The 17846-nt window shown below is 49.0% G+C and overlaps 1 protein-coding gene and 2 long non-coding RNA genes across 8 annotated transcripts in view; all 3 read left to right on the top strand.

Annotated features, from left to right (window-relative positions):
- Positions 1–17846, top strand: part of LOC149347775 (uncharacterized) — a 240320-nt gene that overhangs the window by 173840 nt on the left and 48634 nt on the right. The gene's annotated exons all lie outside the window — the stretch shown is intronic.
- LOC149347777 (uncharacterized) overlaps positions 1–17846 on the top strand; it is a 101151-nt gene that overhangs the window by 77599 nt on the left and 5706 nt on the right. The window lies entirely within an intron of this gene.
- Positions 1952–16817, top strand: LOC149347778 (uncharacterized). Of its 3 annotated transcripts, XR_016292208.1 has the most exons (5): positions 1998–2071; positions 3766–3856; positions 4515–4667; positions 11922–12014; positions 16040–16814. It is a non-coding gene; the product is annotated as an uncharacterized LOC149347778 (long non-coding RNA). The 3 variants fall into 3 exon arrangements; XR_016292206.1 differs by lacking the exon at positions 11922–12014 and having other exon boundaries at positions 16040–16817; XR_016292207.1 differs by lacking the exons at positions 3766–3856; positions 11922–12014 and having other exon boundaries at positions 1952–2071; positions 16040–16817.

Raw genomic sequence — 17846 nt, 5'->3', positions numbered from 1 at the left:
CTGGTTAATGAACCCCAGTTGTTGGTCGAAATTTCCGGAGCCCTTCACTATGGCGTCCCTCATAGCCTGAGTCGCTTTGGGACGTTAAACCCCAATAAACGAATAAACCAACCTTTGCCACAAGTATTAGTTCAGGTGCCTACCTTGAACGCGTGTATTTTTTGGGAACCGCTTGATGTTATTATTATTCTGCAGGAACCTTTTTTTCTCGCTTGCTTGAATAGCATTGCAGCACGCGTTTTACACACCCGCGCTTTTGATGGAGGCGAAATGGACGCCCGTGTGTCCCGGTAGTAATTAATCGCACTTCATAGCGCATGTTTCGCTGCGGGACATTAAACCGGGTATTACAATTTTTTATCTGATTAGCACGGCAGTCTGTTTCTTCATGGTGCAGTCCAGCAATATGTGCGCATTTTTTCCACGAACGGGGACTGCGTATGGGAACCTGTGCTGCCCAGCCTGCGCTGCGGATAATCAGTGCCCAAGCAACCGACACTCACACACGCATGGTGACGTAAACTTGACGAGATTTTGAGCTATGAGAGACGCGTGCCGCACTGATAGCTGCTTCTTTTGGGTGATCATAACTGAGTGTGGACACTAGTATTAATCGGCGTCTGGCGTCTTTCAACTCAGGGCAGTTGTGTTACAACGCATATTAGCATGAAAATATCTGGGCATTTCCATTAGCATAATCTGAGCGTGTTATTTCGCTCCTTAATGCGGAGAGGGCCGCCGTCTCGGGTCTTGTTTTAGGTGCATAGAAGCTCCCACTACCACTGGTCAAATACAACTCTCGTGTTTCTGCTTTCGAGCGCTTTAATATAAATTGAATCACAACTGAAGAGACTAATTTTGTAAGTTGGCGTTTTTGCTACATTACGGGTGTAGTGGTAAGAGGAGTTGGAACCAAATTATGAAACCGAAAATAGGGGGCCACGGCGAATCCACGGCGAAGAATCCGTGACAGATCTTCAGTAATGTGTTCGTGTCGGAGACGGGGCCGCGTCGCAAACGTTCTGTTATGGCGTGCCGGTGTATCTGCAGGAGCCGCTGTATCTGCAGGAACCGTGCGACACATTCCAGGAATAATTATACCCACTTAGCCGCGATATTCTTCATCGGCCTTATATAGCGCTGCTGTCAGCAGGCTCGATCCTCGCCTCTATGTGCTGCTGCATACAACCACCGTTGCCGATCAGATGGGGCGCTTGGTTCTTCTATTCCCAAACCCTTCCACATTTTTACGTCTTCCTGGCAGGAGCCCTGCTGCCACCGTGCAGAATGACCATATCAGGCACGAAGCGCCATCATCGATTACCAATATTCGGGCCTCTAACCTCTTGGTATAAGCACGTATAGCCGTCTGTGCTTCAGGAGACCATGGCGACCAGCACTGTAAATTTTAAAATTAAGGCGCGTAAGACTTGTTTTGAATGTGAAAGCATATCGTTTTTCGATTTCATTTTTGTTTTCTTTTTGAATGACCATTAGCATGCAGTCGTAAGGCATCGCATACAATAGATTGTTTTGTTCACCAAAACGCCGCGCGATTTTGTTGCCTATGAGTTGCGGGCCCGCCTCGCAGTCTGAGAGTTCTGGGCTCATTGCCCCGCACCTACGGAGGATCACTCTTCTTTGATACCGCGGTGACGTCTAGGAGTTTTGGGACCACTGATGTAGGTCAACGCGAACACCGGGTTTCGTTGCCGATGGGGCATATAGTAATGCTTTCGCATTAATAGTGGCTGAAGTTTAGACAATGGCAATGTGCAAATCAAACCCTCCGGCATTGCTCCAAGTGCACGAACGGAGGGACTTGACATTGCCAGCGAAGGGATGCGCCTGCATCTGCTGCCTCATGATCATTGCTGACCGCGATTTATTTTTAACCTGCAGGTGGCTGATCCCGTCTCTCGTCAGGCTCGTTCGATCGCAGCGTCGCTGAAGGATGCGGAGGAATCCGGAGGCTGAAGAACCGCAGTGAGCGTCTGCAGCGCTTTCGCCGCGTGGGTGTAAGCTGGGCGGACGCACCAGCCGGTGTCCTCTTCCCACCAGCGGAGACAAGGTGAGGGAAAGGAACATGTATGTACCACGTGAGGAAGGAGACCGCGACCTGTGTTACTCTTAAGTGGATACACTAGCGCTGCACTGTGTGGGTGTGCTGCAGAAAAACATTGGAGGACCCTTGAGCTCCGCCTTTGGGAGTGGAAAGCGACAGCGCGTTGCAGCGCTGCCAGGGAGTTCCTTGAGATAAACGGAAAGTCCGCATCATCTGCCGCGGACTTGCAGCGCTACGTCTCCTCTATAACACAGAAGCAGACGCCCTGAAGAAAATGGTGTGTTGTTTCGAAGCGCTTTAAATTCTTGCGATCGGCGTTCGCGTCACTAACGGCACACGCTTAGAAGGCGTGCCCGCTAACTGTCGTTTCTGGCGGCAATGAAACGCCTCAACTATAGGGGAGCGAGCAGCACCTCCTTGTGCCGAGTGGTTAGTTTTTATGCTATCTGCGACACATGATAATGGCCGCCTTTTTATAAGTTTAGGTTTGAAAAATTTTTGCGAGCGTCCCCTGAAGTACTCGCTTATCGTACAAATGCTATCGTCCGTTTTTACGGTTCCCGGCCCGGGCTACGTATAATAGTTGCGAGTGTAAACGCCAAACGCTCGCGCACAGCTGCACTGAGCACAGGTGGCAGCTAGAGCAGGTAGAGCGCGAGGAGCACAGCAGAGGGTCGAGCGCACTTTGTGTCAAATACTGCGTTGCATACTGCACTGCATTGTGTCGAATAGGTACGCCGCTTGCCAGAAGTTGGCATTCGAGTAACTTGCTCATATCAGATGCGATAGAAATAGACTGCCGTAAGACACACCTTACAGAAACAACGCAGTACCGAAATATCTTACGACGCAGCGTTTGCTTAATAAGTGGGACAAACTCCCTCGAAAGGAGTTCACCAACTCCTTAAGAGAGCTAGTGAACACCCTTGTAGTGTTAGTGTGTTAATGAACAGCTTAAGGGTTTTTATAAATACCCTAAAGAATGTTAGGCCTGGTACACTCTGCAACACTTTTACAACTTTGGGCTCTGAAACATTCGTGTTTTTCGCGAGACGCCAACGCGGTATGTCCACTCCTCGCCGCAGTCGATACTACAGTACTCTGTGCTGAATGGAATTGCATTGTCGTCCAGGCAGCGTGCGGTGACACCACCGCAGGAGTGCAGATGATCTCTTTTCATGAATATAGGTGCCCTTAGTTGGCTAGTTTTTGAACAATTGCTTCAGGTAACGTGCATTACAGCACGGGCAAGGATGTCGAACACAAAATATGTTCTGCGAAATGTAACTCTTCGTCGAATGCTTTAGAATTTTGTCAACCACTCCTAAATGGTCTAAAATCACAGCCGCAGGATTATTTAGGCACCTTTGGCTTTGCACAGTGACATCCTCCGCTGGAGCGTGGGTGAAAAGAAACCGGCTTACTTTGTTCCTGAATAATACTCACTGATCACACAAACAGACTGAAATATTAAGCTAAGTGAGATATGAGTCAGTGCGTGGTTTGTGCTCTTTTTATGTGTGTGCATACTTGCACGCAATTACTGCTAGTTGGTTACATCCAGCGTACATTGAGGAGCGCCGAGACAAGGTTCACTCAAGCGAAAAGTGACATTAATTAAACCAATGCAGTCATCGGTAAGCTTGCCTAAGCGTTGTACGCGGCTTAGTAAATGCAAAATCATGTTCCCCTCCTTGCAGAGCACGTGCTCTCCTTGCATTGTGGTACTTCTGAGGACCCTCAGGCTACCGACGAGTGGTGTCCAGCGGTGCCTCTGGCTGAAATGCAAGGGTGAGCTCGCAGCTATATCTTCAAATAAGTATCCAGGCTAGTTCAGTGAAACTTGCCGCTAATCTAGAATAACAGCTTGGGGCACTGGCACGTCGGTGGCCACATACAACGATTTGCACAAATAAACGTCAGCCCCAGACATCCCAGCTAAACGTGTGCATTGCGCATGCACTAATTTCGCAAAAAATTGGCATTTGGGCGGCAAAATTGTTCTATACCACGTTTGTTTGCGTTACTTACCTGATTCGATCAGAAGTCTGCGGTGACGAAGAAGGAAATTAAACGGCTTTGTCAGCGATCGCACCGGTGGCGCCATCTTGTTTTTCAGCCGTGGAGATTCGGCGAGGGAGGGGGGTCGCGTTGTTTTGCAAAAGGTTTGAAGGACCTTTTCAACTGCTTTATTGATGATCACAATAAACGTAGTTGGCCAAAACTCCACTATATTTCAAGTCTTCGGTGGAGGCTTCAAGCAATCTGCACGGTCAACAAACGAGATAGCCCCACCGGTGCGATCGCTTACAGAACGGCTTGATTTCCTTCGTCGCCTCTCGGGCCGAGGTGCGCATGCGTGTCACGACCGCCGACAGGTATGAGTGGTGGCAGTATGCGCTGTGCTGAACCTCTCCGTTGTATGCGTTTTCTCCTTTTCTTGAAGCAGCAAGGACCGACTGCGAGGCAGGCCAGAAACCAAAGGAGCCTGAGCCACCTGCTGAGTCATTCGTCGTGTGGGTGTCTGGGACGTCCTCGGCGCCAGCATGCCCCTCGTCGCGACCGCATGGATGGGGCAGGAGACGGGGAAGCGCTGTCGCAGGTGAGGGAGACTGCTGGAAGAGCGCATGTCATTTGACATTCGCATTACATCGGAATCGCCGGTTCCTGATCATGCATAAAAACCTGCTACCAACCAGATCATTATTGAACGGCATGTGGCAAAATGTGGTCTTGAAAGCCAAAAAATTGCTCTATACCGCTTCCCTACTGAAGCGCGGGAAATACGAAGGCTTTTCCCTTTTCCCTTTCTCCCTCAAGATGCGCGTCAGATGCCGGTCGCGGCGACTGAATTTCGATGGAGGCGAAATTCTAGAGGCCCGTGTACTGTACGATGTGAGTGCACGTTAAAGAACCCCAGGTATTCGAAATTTCTGGAACCCTTGAGTACGACGTGCTTGATTTCGCAGTCTTGACCCCATTGCTAGAAATGGCCTTGGCTATCCGCTGGATTTGAGGGCGGGCATTATCTCAAACGTGTAAGCCCCATGTATTTCTTGCGAACGAACAGTTCTTCGCTGTAGTAAAACTGACATTCGAGCGAGTTGGTACAGCATGTTGGAAAATTTCCAGCGCACACAGGACAGGGAAAAAGTAGAGACCACCACAGCCACTGAGGTGTTCTCTTCTTTGTCCCAGTCCTTCGCTGCCTTAGGGTTATTGCACACGGTTCCTGATGTACTAAATTGCAAACAGTTCTGTCTGTGCATTGTTTGAGCCATTGCCTCACAAGTGCCATGTCAAGTTTTGAAGTCTCATATTATAAACAGTACAGCAAAGCATAAAAAACACCATACAATGCTATACCGCTTTGACACGAAGTCTAGAGGATGCTTGATGAATTAAGTTTAGTGTAGGCGCCCTTAGTGGTCTAGTTTTCAGACAATGGCCTCCGGTAAACGGCATAACAGCGTGGGCAAGGATATCTAAACACAAAAATATAATGTTTTGCGAAAGGTAACTCTTCGTTGAATGGTTGAATGCTTGCCAATTTTGTCACGGGCTGCCGCGGTGGCTCAGTGGTTGTGGTGGTCGGCTGCTGACCCGAAAGACGCGGGTTCGATCCCGGCCGCGGCGGTTTTGGAAGAGAAATTCTAGAGGCCCGTGTACTGTGCGGTGTCAGTGTACGTTAAAGAGCCCCAGGTGGTAGAAATGTCTGGAGCCCTTCACTACGGCGTCTCTCATAGCCTGAATCGCTTTGGGACGTTAAACCCCATAAACGAAACCAAACAAATTTTGTCACGCAGCTCAAAATACTCCAAAATTAGATAAAATCGCAGCCCCAGAATTATTTAGTCACCTTTGACTTTGCACAAAGACATTCACCGCTGGAGCGTGAGTGAAAAGAAACCAGCTGAATTTGTTGCTGGAGAATATTCACTGATGAAACAGCCAGGATGATTTAATTGGATTGGAAAACGTTTATTGTCAGCACTGAGCCCTAGTGGGTATTATACTAGGTGGCTTCGAGCCCATGGCTCTTGGCGACCTTGTGAGCCCACTCAGTGGCCCGAACTTGCGTCAACGGGTCTGAGCTGGCCAGTATAGCCTCCCACCGCTCTAGAGAAGGGACTGGTAGCAGGTCCGCCGGTGGCGGCGCCTTTTTGCAGCTCCATAAAATGTGGTCATATCCGGCTATCTCGCCGCATTGTTTGCAAGTAGCGTCGTATTGTGTTGGATACATGTGTGCTAGTCTCGACGGGGTAAAGAAGGCTCGCGTCTGGAGCCGACGCCACATTCCCTCCTGGCTTTTGTCGAGCTTTTTGTCTGGTGGCGGATAGATCCTCCTTTCCAGTTTAAACTGATTGGTGTATTCGTGAAATGATATGAATGCATCTCTCGTGAAATTTGGGGACTCAACCCGGCTCACTGCTCGGCTGACATAACCTCGACCTATACTGTGAGCAAACTCGTTTCCCCTGTTCCCCGAGTGTGCCGGCACCCATATTAGTTCCACCTCTCTTTGGTCCCAGTCTTTGTCTTAATATTCGCTCTCCCTCCTGGGAGATCATGCCCCGCACAAAATTGTTGATAGCCGCCTTGGAGTTGCTAATTATGGTGACTGCTTTGGTGCTGGCCATTGCCATGGCGATAGCCGCCTCCTCCGCTGTCCCTGAGTTTTTTGTTTTGACCGAACCGGCCGTTAATGTTTCACACGATCGTTCACGGCCACGAGCACAAAGGAGTCGCCTCCTTCGTATTCCGCCGCGTCTACATAGGTTGTGTATTCCGAGCCTTCGAGCTTGGCTTCAAGGGCCTTTGCTCTGGCTCTCCTCCTGCCTTCGTGAAAAGCAGGGTGCATGTTTTTTGGAAGTGGTTTAATAGTGAGTAATTTTCTAACTTTGGTCTGTAATTTTGCCTGCGCGTTTCTTTCCGGAATTCTATCATGTAATCCTAGGTTGCTCAGGATCTTTCTCCCCGGGGGTGAGGTCGCAAGCCTCCTTAATTGCGCAAATATATGTGCCTCGCATAGTTTCGTGGTGGTGTTGTAGATCCCCAGTTTAAGAAGTCTTTCCGTAGGAGTGCAGTGGGGCAGCCCCAATGCTGCTTTATATGCCTGCCTTATGATCCCATCTATTTTGTTCTGTTCCGCCAGCCCTAGCTTGAGGTAGGGAACGGCGTATACTATTCTGCTTATCACGAAAGCCTGAACCATTCGGCAGAGATCTTTCACTTTGACTCCCCGTCTTTTGTTAGCTATTCGCCTTATGAGTCTGGTTGTCATGTTAATTGTGGACTTAAGCCTGTTTATTGTCTCTGTGTTCTTTCTATTGTCCTGTATTATGAGTCCTAGGACCCTGATTTTGTCAACTCTGGCTACCGGAGTCTCATTTACCAGTACGTGAATGTCTCCTGCGTTGGTGTCGCGTTTGTTAGCCCCCCGGATCACCATTAAGTTCGGATTTGCTTGGCGAGCATTTTAGTCCTGCCCATTCCGCGTATTCCTGGACAATATCGATCGCGTGTTGGAGATTTTGTTCTATTTCCCCATCGTTTCCTGTATGCGTCGATATTGTTATGTCATCCGCATATTGCGTAAGGTTTATACCTTCGACAGTCTTCAATAGCGGCGGTAGGTTCTTCAACGCCAGGTTGAATAAGAAAGGAAAGAGCACCGAGCCCTGCAGAGTTCCCTTGTTTCCCAGCTTAATAGTTTCTGACTGGTTGTCTCCTAGATTTATTTCTGCGGATCTGCCGGTTAGAAAGTCCCTTACGTAATCTTAGGTCCGCTTTCCAGGGGCAATCTCCGCCAGATTAGTTAGTATGACCTCGTGTTTGACGTTATCGAAGGCTTTATGTAGGTCTAGGCCCAGTATAGTTTTGGCGCCCCCTTTGTTGGGCGGGTCTGTGATGTCTGCTTTGAGTTGGAGCATGACGTCCTGCGTCGACATCTTGCTCCTGAAGCCTAGTGTCGTTTCAGGGAATACCTCCCTTTCCTCTGCGTATTCCTGGAGACTGTTTAATATGACATGTTCATCAGCTTCCCCAGGCAGGACGTTAGCGATATCGGCCTGAGGTTGCCCACTTCAAGTTTCTTCCCGGGTTTTTGAATAAAGATTACTTTGGCATGTTTCCATTGTGAAGGTAGACTACCTCGTTTCCATATCTCATTTAGGTAATCTGTGACTGCCGTGACCGAGACTAGATCTAGGTTCCTTAGCATTTTGTTGGTTACCCCATCTGCCCCCGCTGCCGACGTGGTTCTTAGTTGACTCATTGCTCTCCATACCTCCGCTATCGAGATGTCCTCATCTAGCTGTGTGTTCTCTGCTCCTTGGTAAGCTGGAAATGAACCCCCTTTGTCTGTGTTAAGGTACCTGCTCTTCAGTTCCTCTATTAGGTCCGCGGTTGTTCCCTGGTATTTGTGAATCAATCGTTTAAGCTGCCCTTGTGCCGCCGACTTTGTTTGTCCTGGGTCTAGTAAGTGGCGAAGAAGATGCCACGTGTTCTTGCACCCTAGCTTTCCATTCATTTTATCGCAAATTTGTCCCCAGTGTTGACGCTCAAGCTTGTTTGTGTAGTCTTCTATCTGTTTTTCGAGTGTCGATATTGTCTTCTTTAGCCTTCTATTGTGTTTCTGTTTTTTCCACCTCTTCAAGAGGCTCTCGTGGGCTTCCCACATGTGGGCCAGCCTCGAGTCTGTGATATCATGTCCGGTGGTTGGGGTCTGTCTAGTGTGACTGTTTACGTCTCTTTTGAGTGTCTCAACCCATTGATTTAGATCCGATATCTCCCTCGGAGCGGTTCTGTACCGGACTTTTCGGAGGGTGTCCCAGTCTGTCAGCTTCGTTTCGCGCAGCTTCCCCTTCATCGGCCTGGTTTGTGTTTCAATCTCTATGATGTAGTGATCGCTACCCAAGGTGTGTCCTGTGTTTGACCATCTTTCACCCTCGAGGTCTTTGCCTAGCGTCAAGTCTGGGGACGTGTCTACGCTGACGCTATTGCCTATCCTCGTGGGGTCTTGCGGGTTGTTTAGTAGCGTGAGCCTTAAGTTTTGGATTTCTGTCCAAAGTTTGTTTCCCTTAGGGGAGGCCGTCCGATATCCCCATGCCGGATGCGGGGCGTTGAAGTCCCCCGTGATTACTAATCCCTTCTTATAAGATAGTCTAATGGCTTTACGTAATAGGTCCGCCAACCCTGTGGCCCGGTTTTTCGCTGAGTTGTACATGAGTTGTAGAGACTGTTGTCCCCTTTTCTGTTTGGGATTATTTCTAACATCACGTAGTCCTCGCTTGTGTTTCCGAGTGCGTGTTGTGTTGCCGTTAGATTTCTTTGCACTAGCGTGGCCGTGAACGACTTGGGTTTGTGCTCTTTTTGCACTTCTAGCGGGGTGTACGCGGCGTAGCTATTTAATTTGACCATGCCGCTTGCCTCCTGCAGCGTGATTACGTCCGGTATGGTTATGTTTTTTTGAATGTATGCCTGCAGGTTCCATCTTTTGGACTGGAAGCCTCTGCAGTTCCACTGCCAGATTCTAATTTGTTGGCGAGGGGCCATGATGTCCTATAGAGGCTGGTGCTGCGGTTGCAGCGAGGGGAGGGTGTTGCCGGCAATAGGGAGAAGCCTGGCTTGTATGTTTGCTAGTTGTTCCAGAATTTGCTGGAAGCAACCCATGGTTCGTTCCCTGAACATGACGAATTCCGCCGTCAGATTGTCAGCACGTTCGGCTATTTTGTCTACCCTAGCGGTAAGGACATCAATTCTAGCGTCTTGAGCGTCAACCCGCTTCAATAGTGTGTTCATACCCGGCCTAACCTTGATGTGGGTTTTAGCCGATGCGTCCCCATTAGGACTTTCTGCCGCCTTTTTGGGAGTACTGTCGTCTGTGTTTCCCTCTCTGGGTAGAGGTCTTTTCAAGGGGACTCTGGTGTCTGTATCCACTGCGTTTTGAATGTCTCCCCCTTCATATGTGTCACGCGGGGGCGCCTGACGCGCGTTTTGTGATTGTTGCAAAGGAGGTTTTTCGACCACCTTCGGCTGTTTTGTGTTAGCGCTAATGAGTTTCCTCAGCTCCGCCATTTCCTTCTTTATGGAGTCTAGCTCTCTGTCTCTCTTAGCGAGCTGCTCTACCAGTTCCATCTCCCGAGCGGTTTCCCAAGAAGAGGCCTTATCTGGCCAGCTCACCTTTTTGCCCGCGTCTCCGTTCTTGCTTGAGCTTCTCCCTCTGCTCGAGCTGCTCTCCCTGTCAGGACCCTAGCTGGCGCCTCCGGTCCCCGGTAATGGTGGGAAGGAGCTCGATCTGCTTCTCCCCCGGTGGCCTTGGCGGGTGCCGCTGTGGTCCCTGGTCTTCGGTCTTGGTTGGTGTCCGGAATCAAGTTGCCCCAGGTCATTCTTGGCTTTATAAGGTTCTTTCTTTGCCAGCCGATACTTGCAATTCCGGCTGCCTGTGTGGTGTGGCCCCCCGCATACGATGCATTCGGGCTTGCATGTCGGCAGTTCTCCCTCCGGTGGGTCTGGATGGTCTTCGCCGCATCTGCGGCAACGCTTTACCCACGGCTTGTAGCACACATCCGTCCTGTGTCCCGTCTTCCTGCAGTTGTAGCAGGTCTCTACCCGCTCTCGGTACGGGTAGCCGATGAACACTGACCCCCCGTAGAAGACTTGTGTTGGAAGCTTTTTCTCTCCAAAGGTGACGAGAATAGATCTCGACTTGCCAATTCTTCTGGCGTTGAGTACTACGATATCCGGGTTGCGTTTGATGAATCCTTGACGGACTTCTCCCGGTGTTCCGATATCATAGGCGTTGTATACCACGCCCTTAATTGCGTCGTCGGGAGCCGCGACGTAGGGTGCCATGGCGAGGGTCTTCTCCCCGATAACTATCGTCTTTATCCCCGCGTAGGTGCTCGCGCGTTGACGATTCGGTGTGCTGATCGTGTACGTGTTGTTCACGGAGTTGATTCTTGAAGTGTCTTCGTCCAGGACATCTCCGTATGGTAGTTGCGCGGCCGCGCAGGTGGACTGCAGCAGGTGACGTGGCACGTAATCGTTCAAGTTCCAGCCTCTGGGCCTGAAGATTATTTTATAGTCGCTCTCCGGGAGCTTCGGCATTGATGCCCTTTTTCGGATGTTCGGGTCTTGCCTCTTTTTCTGAGTGGCAGTCGATTTCTTGTCCCCGGCGCCGTGATCGCCAGCGTTCCCGCCGAAATTCGCGGCGGCGTTCGTGCCAGCGTTTCCGCTGGCGTTTGCAGGCTTCCTGCCTTTTTTCATCATGCGGTCGTGCATGCTGAGAACGGTCTCCCACTCACCGTTCTCAAATTCCTAGGGTGCCAGTTCATCTCCGTCAACGGCGTTGATCATCGTGGTGGTCACGGGGCCGCACTAGGGCCCGGCTCCCGTCGATGCACGGGTAGCTACGCTAGGTCTGGGCGTTAGGCCTAGCTAGCTCTCACGCGTCCGGGAGGTGAAAAGTCCCACGAAATGTGAAATAGTCCAACGTTTGCCCGAAATCCAGTGTCCCGTTGCACGGAGGGAGAATCCGGATCTGTTCGCGGAAGTTTCCGGCCCGCAGGCCCAAGTTGAACGCCGAAAAACAACTGCTTGGCGGGAGCGCATGCGACGCACGTCTGCACCGCTCCGACGCGGGTGGTGCTGACTCAGATATGGGTTAGTGATCTGTGTTTTTTGTGTGTGTGCATCTTTGTACTGAATTAGCGTTAGTTGGTTGCTCCCAGTGTACACTGTGGGGTGCAGAGACTCAAGGACAAAGTGGAAAAAGTTTAATTTAATTTTAATTAGACATGGGCAGTGATCAGTAAGCTTGCATATGTGCGAAATCTTCTTCCCGTCCTTGCAGTGCACGAGCTCTCCTTGTGATGTAGTACTTCCCTGAGGACCCTCAGGCTACCGCCGAGTGGTGTCCAGCGGTGCCTCTGGCTGAAATGCAAGGGTAAGCTCGCAGCTATATCCTCAAATAAGTATCCAGGCCATTTCAGTGAAACTTGCCCCTAATCTAGCATACCAGCTTGGGGCAGTGGCACGTTGGTGGCCATATACGTATGCTTTCGGGGGTATTTATGTTTACATGTTACCTAACCTTGAGAGTGTTCATCAGCGCCACCCACGTTCATAAGCGGCGGACGTAGTACGTCCTGAGTTACCGCTGGCGTGACGTGGCACGTCATCGAACGACGAGGGTGGAAGCTGTGTGAGAACCCTCTTATGCCTCCTATGTCATCAAGGCTGCCAGAACCGAGACCCTCGCTAAGCAATTAAGCAAACAAGGAAAGGGGAATGAGGGGCTCGTTATACATACATATGAGAGAAGCCAACAGCCACAGAAACCAAGGGGCACAGGGGATTTTTTAATTTATTTATTCATTTTGTGGTGTTGATCAATTTAGAATATTACTGAATATGTTATCGCTTAAAGCTAATTGATTACAAAAACAGAAGACAAACAACCACATGCCGCCGGTGGGATCCGAACCCACGAAAGCGAACCCATAAATACCCCCGAAAGCAGAAGGTCAGACAGCCGTCGCCGTAGCTCAGCGGTAGAGCACCGGACGCGTAATTTGGAGGTCGTGGTTTCGGATCCCACCGGCGGCATGTGGTTGTTTGTCTTCTGCTTTTCTAATCAATTAGCTTTAAGCGATAACATATTCTGTAATATTCTAAATTGATCAACACCACAAAATGAATAAATAAATTAAAAAATCCCCTGTGCCCCTTGGTTTCTGTGGCTGTTGGCTTCTCTCATATGTATGTATAACGAGCCCCTCATTCCCCTTTCCTTGTTTGCTTAATTGCTTAGCGAGGGTCTCGGTTCTGGCAGCCTTGATGACATAGGAGGCATAAGAGGGTTCTCACACAGCTTCCACCCTCGTCGTTCGATGACGTTCCACGCCACGCCAGCGGTAACTCAGGACGTACTACGCCCGCCGCTTATGAACGTGGGTGGCGCTGACGAACACTCTCAAGGTTAGGTAACATGTAAACATAAATACCCCCGAAAGCAGAAGGTCAGACAGCCGTCGCCGTAGCTCAGCGGTAGAGCACCGGACGCGTAATTCGGAGGTCGTGGGTTCGGATCCCACCGGCGGCATGTGGTTGTTTGTCTTCTGCTTTTCTAATCAATTAGCTTTAAGCGATAACATATTCTGTAATATTCTAAATTGATCAACACCACAAAATGAATAAATAAATTAAAAAATCTCCTGTGCCCCTTGGTTTGTGGCTGTTGGCTTCTCTCATACATATACGTATGGTCATTCGTACGCTTTCGATCCAGGCCAAGGTAGTGCGATCGATTACCGGACTCGGCGGCTGCATTTCGATGGGGCAGAAATGCAAAAGCACCCATGGGCTCTGCTATATGTTAGTGTACTTTAAAAAAGCCCATGTGGGGTGAAATTAATGCGGAGTCTCTGAATGACGACCTGCAGTATCATGGCCTTGATCTCGCATAACACATAACACGAAATAGAGTTTACGGAATTTCACGTTATTTTTTAGTAACCATTTTTCTTCCACTGGACTTCAACTAAGTCAGAGCCCTGGTGGGGATTACTTGATGGCATTGTTTCCCATTGCCTGTACACAAGCATTCGGCCTTGCGGCTAACATGGACTGATGGCTTGGGGCACTACCTTATGAAGAATAGACCCATTTTAGATAAGTGTTTTAAGGGTTAGGTTTGTTTAGGTTAGCTTTCTTTGGGCTTTGTTGACTTTTTGTGTTCGCTCCTGCTATGTATGTGTAAATAGAGGGAAGATATCATTTATTGTGGCTTTACAGTAAAAGTGCCCAACACGATGGTCATTTTGAGCGTTAGTGTTTAAAGAGGGGATGTTGCAAATCAGTTATGATCAGCAGTTATCTAGCAAAATGTCTTAAAATCAGGCATTTTCGGTAGTCAGACTGGTTGAAAGTGCTAAAAACGCCGACATGTTCTTGTATGCAGGCACCCAGCTAGAGCCGTTAATTCTTACTCGCCGCAAGCCTCTGAAGTTCATACAGTAATTTGCCCATGGCATCTGCGGTCGCAGCAAAGTTAAACCAAGGCTTAAGTGCTGCAAATAATCTGCCAAGATGAGTTAGGTGATCCCTGTTAATTAGCAGCCAATGAACTCTGATCTTCTAACTTCAATTTTGTGCTTTGTCTACTCCTTTTTTTCCAATTAGCTCCGTCCAGGATGTGCACTCATGTATGCTGCCGACATACAAACTAGCAATTATTAGTGAACTGCAAGCTGGGGCTTCTATGTCAAATTGTCAGATTGGACTAGAATTGCTCCTTAAGAGGTCGTACCTGGAAGTGCAGTGGGCGTAGTGGAAACTGCATCATTTCTACTAAAACTACAAGTGCGCAGTGATGAGATTGCACCGCGAAAGTTTTCGTTTTCAGTGGCTATTTTATCTTGCTTCATACGCTTGGTGATGAAGCCGTTATTCAATCCGATAGGTCACTTCACAAAAACCTTGCCGTGTCGGTGTAGGTTGATCAGTTTGCACGATCACTGCTGCTACGGTTGCTAACGGGCACACCACCAGTCAGACATTCCACCAGTGCTGCCAAAATAAGCAACATCTAAGCCTACCTGCTGTCGACTCACTCAAACATATTACCAATTACCTCTGCATAACGACATCACGTATCAAGAAAGAAATGCACTTCTTGCAAAAGGCACAGTAAAACCATTGATATGTTTTTTCCTTCATTGATTAAACTGATTAGCGGACAGGCGCATGGGGCCCCATTGGTGCCAGCTACTGTTTATTTGCTGCCTTTTTTTCCAACTTCGACAAACTATTTGCACAGTACAGGAACCATCGAGCATAGTGGTAAGGCGGGTAGCGCTGAACTTCGGCCTGTTGCTAATTGCAACTTCGCTTAATCTTCCTTGTTGACGCATACCGCCATGAATTGCTTGAAAAACGTGACTGTGCCTGAGCATTGTTTGTTGCTTTCTAGTTTCAGGGCATGCCGCTTGTTGGTGTGTCTTGTCTCCTTCTTGGTCTGTGTGTGTTTGTGCTGTTGAACCATCATTATGTATCTGCTGCCACTAGCCAAATCTGCAGTTCTTCTACAGCTTGTTTGAGGTTAGCTGAAAAGAGGCCAGTCACTGAAACGCGACCACCCAGGTGGTCGAAATTTCACCACGCCGTCCCTCATAGCCCGAGTTGCTGTGGGAGGTTAAACCCCTATGAACCATAAACCAAAATTTGTTCCTCGGGAAGAGCAACAGCACGCAGATGGCACGAGGCTCGTGCGAACTTACCCGAGTTACTACCCGGGTAGCTAGGCAACGGCACAAGATCGTACGTCCCGTTTTTGCCAATACGCTTGTGGTGATAGTTTGTGGTTAAACGGTTTAGCTCGTGCCGGCTAGGGAGCCGGCGTGACGCTGTCATGAGCTGTGAAACCCAGCCCCTCTGCGAGGGTGGTGTCCTCTGGGTGTGTAGGCGACGGGCGGCAGCGGCGCCATCTATTAGAGCGCAGCTGAAGCGGCTGCTAGGCAACGGCGACCCAAGGTCGTTTGGAAGCAGCACCGTCACGAGCATACGCGACAAGCCGAGCTGAGCTCCAGTAGTGTTGCTGTAGCCGCCGCGGTGGCTCAGTGGTTATGGTGCTCGGCTGCTGACCCGAAAGACGCGGGTTGGATCCCGGCAGCGGCGGTTGAATTTCTTTGGAGGAGAAATTCTAGAGGCCCGTGTACTGTGCGATCCCAGTGCAGGCTAAATAACCCAGGTGGTTGAAATTTTCGGAGCCCTCCACTACGGCGTCTCTTCATAGCCTTAGTCGCTTTGGGACGTTAATCCCCATAAACCAAGACCAACCAACCAGTAGTGTTGCTTTCGCAGGCGCTCTTTGGCTGTCAACTGGCTGTCAGCTGTGAGCGGTGGCGGTATGCGCTGTGCTGTAGCTCTCCGTTGTATATGTTGTATATCTTCTCTCTTTTCCTGAATCAGCAAGGACCGGCAGCGAGGCAGGCCAACAGCAGCATGAGCCTTGGCCACCTCCTGAGTCAACGCTGCGTTCGTTGTGTGGGCGTCTGCGACGTCCTCAGCGCCAGCATGTCCCTCGTCCCGACCGAGTGGATGTGGCAGGAGAGAGGGAAACTCTTCTGCATGCCACAGGTGAGGGGGACATCTGGAAGAGCGCATGTTAATTGACCTTTGCATTCCATCGAAATCGGCGGTTCGTGACCATGCATACACAAACCTGCCAGCAAACAGATCACAACTGGACGGCCTGTGGCGAGATGTGTTCGTAAAAGCCAAAAAACTGCAGGATCGCGCTTGTCTGCTTGAGAGCAGAAATACCAAAGCCTTTCCCTGTCGCCTTTGTTCCTTCATTTCTTACTTTATAATATTTTTTATATTGTCTTATTTTCCTTTACATTGATATTAGTTTTTAATTTCATTACCTATATGTTCCTCATGAACTTTTGCTTAATCAACTTTTTCATTTTATTTACCATTAAACTTATCATATGATTGACAGTTTGTGCAGACAACTTCCGTCCACAGACTTCCATCCCCGCCACTTATGAGCCAAGAAAGGCTTATGCCTTAGAGTACCTTTCCGTATCCTTGAGGCCACAAAGCTGTGAAGAGTGCGTACGCATTTAGCATTTCTACGGTGCAGATATGGAGCAACCTTTCCATAGCTATGCATGTTCCTTTGCTGGTAGTGCTCTAACATTCTTCATAACCTGGTGAGCCTAGTGGTTTCTGTTATAGTTATTACTGGAGGGAACAGAAGAAACAGCGCCATTTACGCTGATTCCCTGAGTATGCTTACTAGGAAACACCGTACATAGAAAGTCCCAACACAAAAACGTAACACTGTGGCTAATGAGAAAGCAGATGCATGCACTGCAGCAGGAACGTTGAACAGAAGTTTTTATGTCGACTTCAAATTGGACACACACACATTAACCTTACAACTTCCTTCTCACAAAACAAGACTAACCCCTCTAAAATGTGTGGTGGTGAACTCGCAGTAAACCACATAACTAAGAAAAAAATATTTTGGAACATTTTAAAATGATTGTATTCCTTTACACCCCATGTTGCATTAGGTGCTCAAGTACGTTGATTTCTCGACCACATCATAGAAGTTATTTTTGTGATTACAAGAGATCGTAACATGTGACCTGGACTCGTAGTTTCAGAACACGCTAAAGGACTTGTTTGTATCATTGTGAACCTCTTGGAGGAGGGTCTGACATGGAGGCTCAACAATACTGATAGACCTTAAGAACGCATCACTCATGCCATCACGTAGTGAGACTGGTACGGGCACTTAGTTTGATAATCACCGAGGTCTCGGGATGAGATAAAGTTGTCGCTTGTTCAAACTGCGAAGAAATTCTCAAATATGACTTGTAGTTCCCTGATGACAGCTGTCATTTTAAATCGCATCATTTAAGGTCGAAGGTAGATTGTTTCTTTTCGAGACCCAAGCTAGCGAACATAGTTCTGATACTCATGCTGGTGTCACGTTCTTTACCGCCCCCCCCCCAAGCTGGCGGACGAGAGATTTCCTGCGGTGCCTTTGGTCGAAATGCCAGAGGGATTTCCCCATCCTGCGGATGAAGAAGCTAGTGCTCGTTGGTCATCCGTACAACACGCTGGCCTTCAGACCATACACTGCGAAGCAAAGGTGAGTTTCCGCCCATGAAATGCACTGTCTTAAAACCGTTTTAGCCACTTAAGGGGAGGTGAGCGTCTTAATTTTTTTTTTGATAACATATCTTGCTGAAACTAGCTT

This window comes from Amblyomma mixtum, chromosome 4 (assembly GCF_055824585.1).
Source record: "Amblyomma mixtum isolate Tamu chromosome 4, ASM5582458v1, whole genome shotgun sequence".
NCBI classification, from domain to species: Eukaryota; Metazoa; Arthropoda; class Arachnida; order Ixodida; family Ixodidae; genus Amblyomma; species Amblyomma mixtum.
This window is presented reverse-complemented; position numbering and strand designations above follow the sequence as displayed.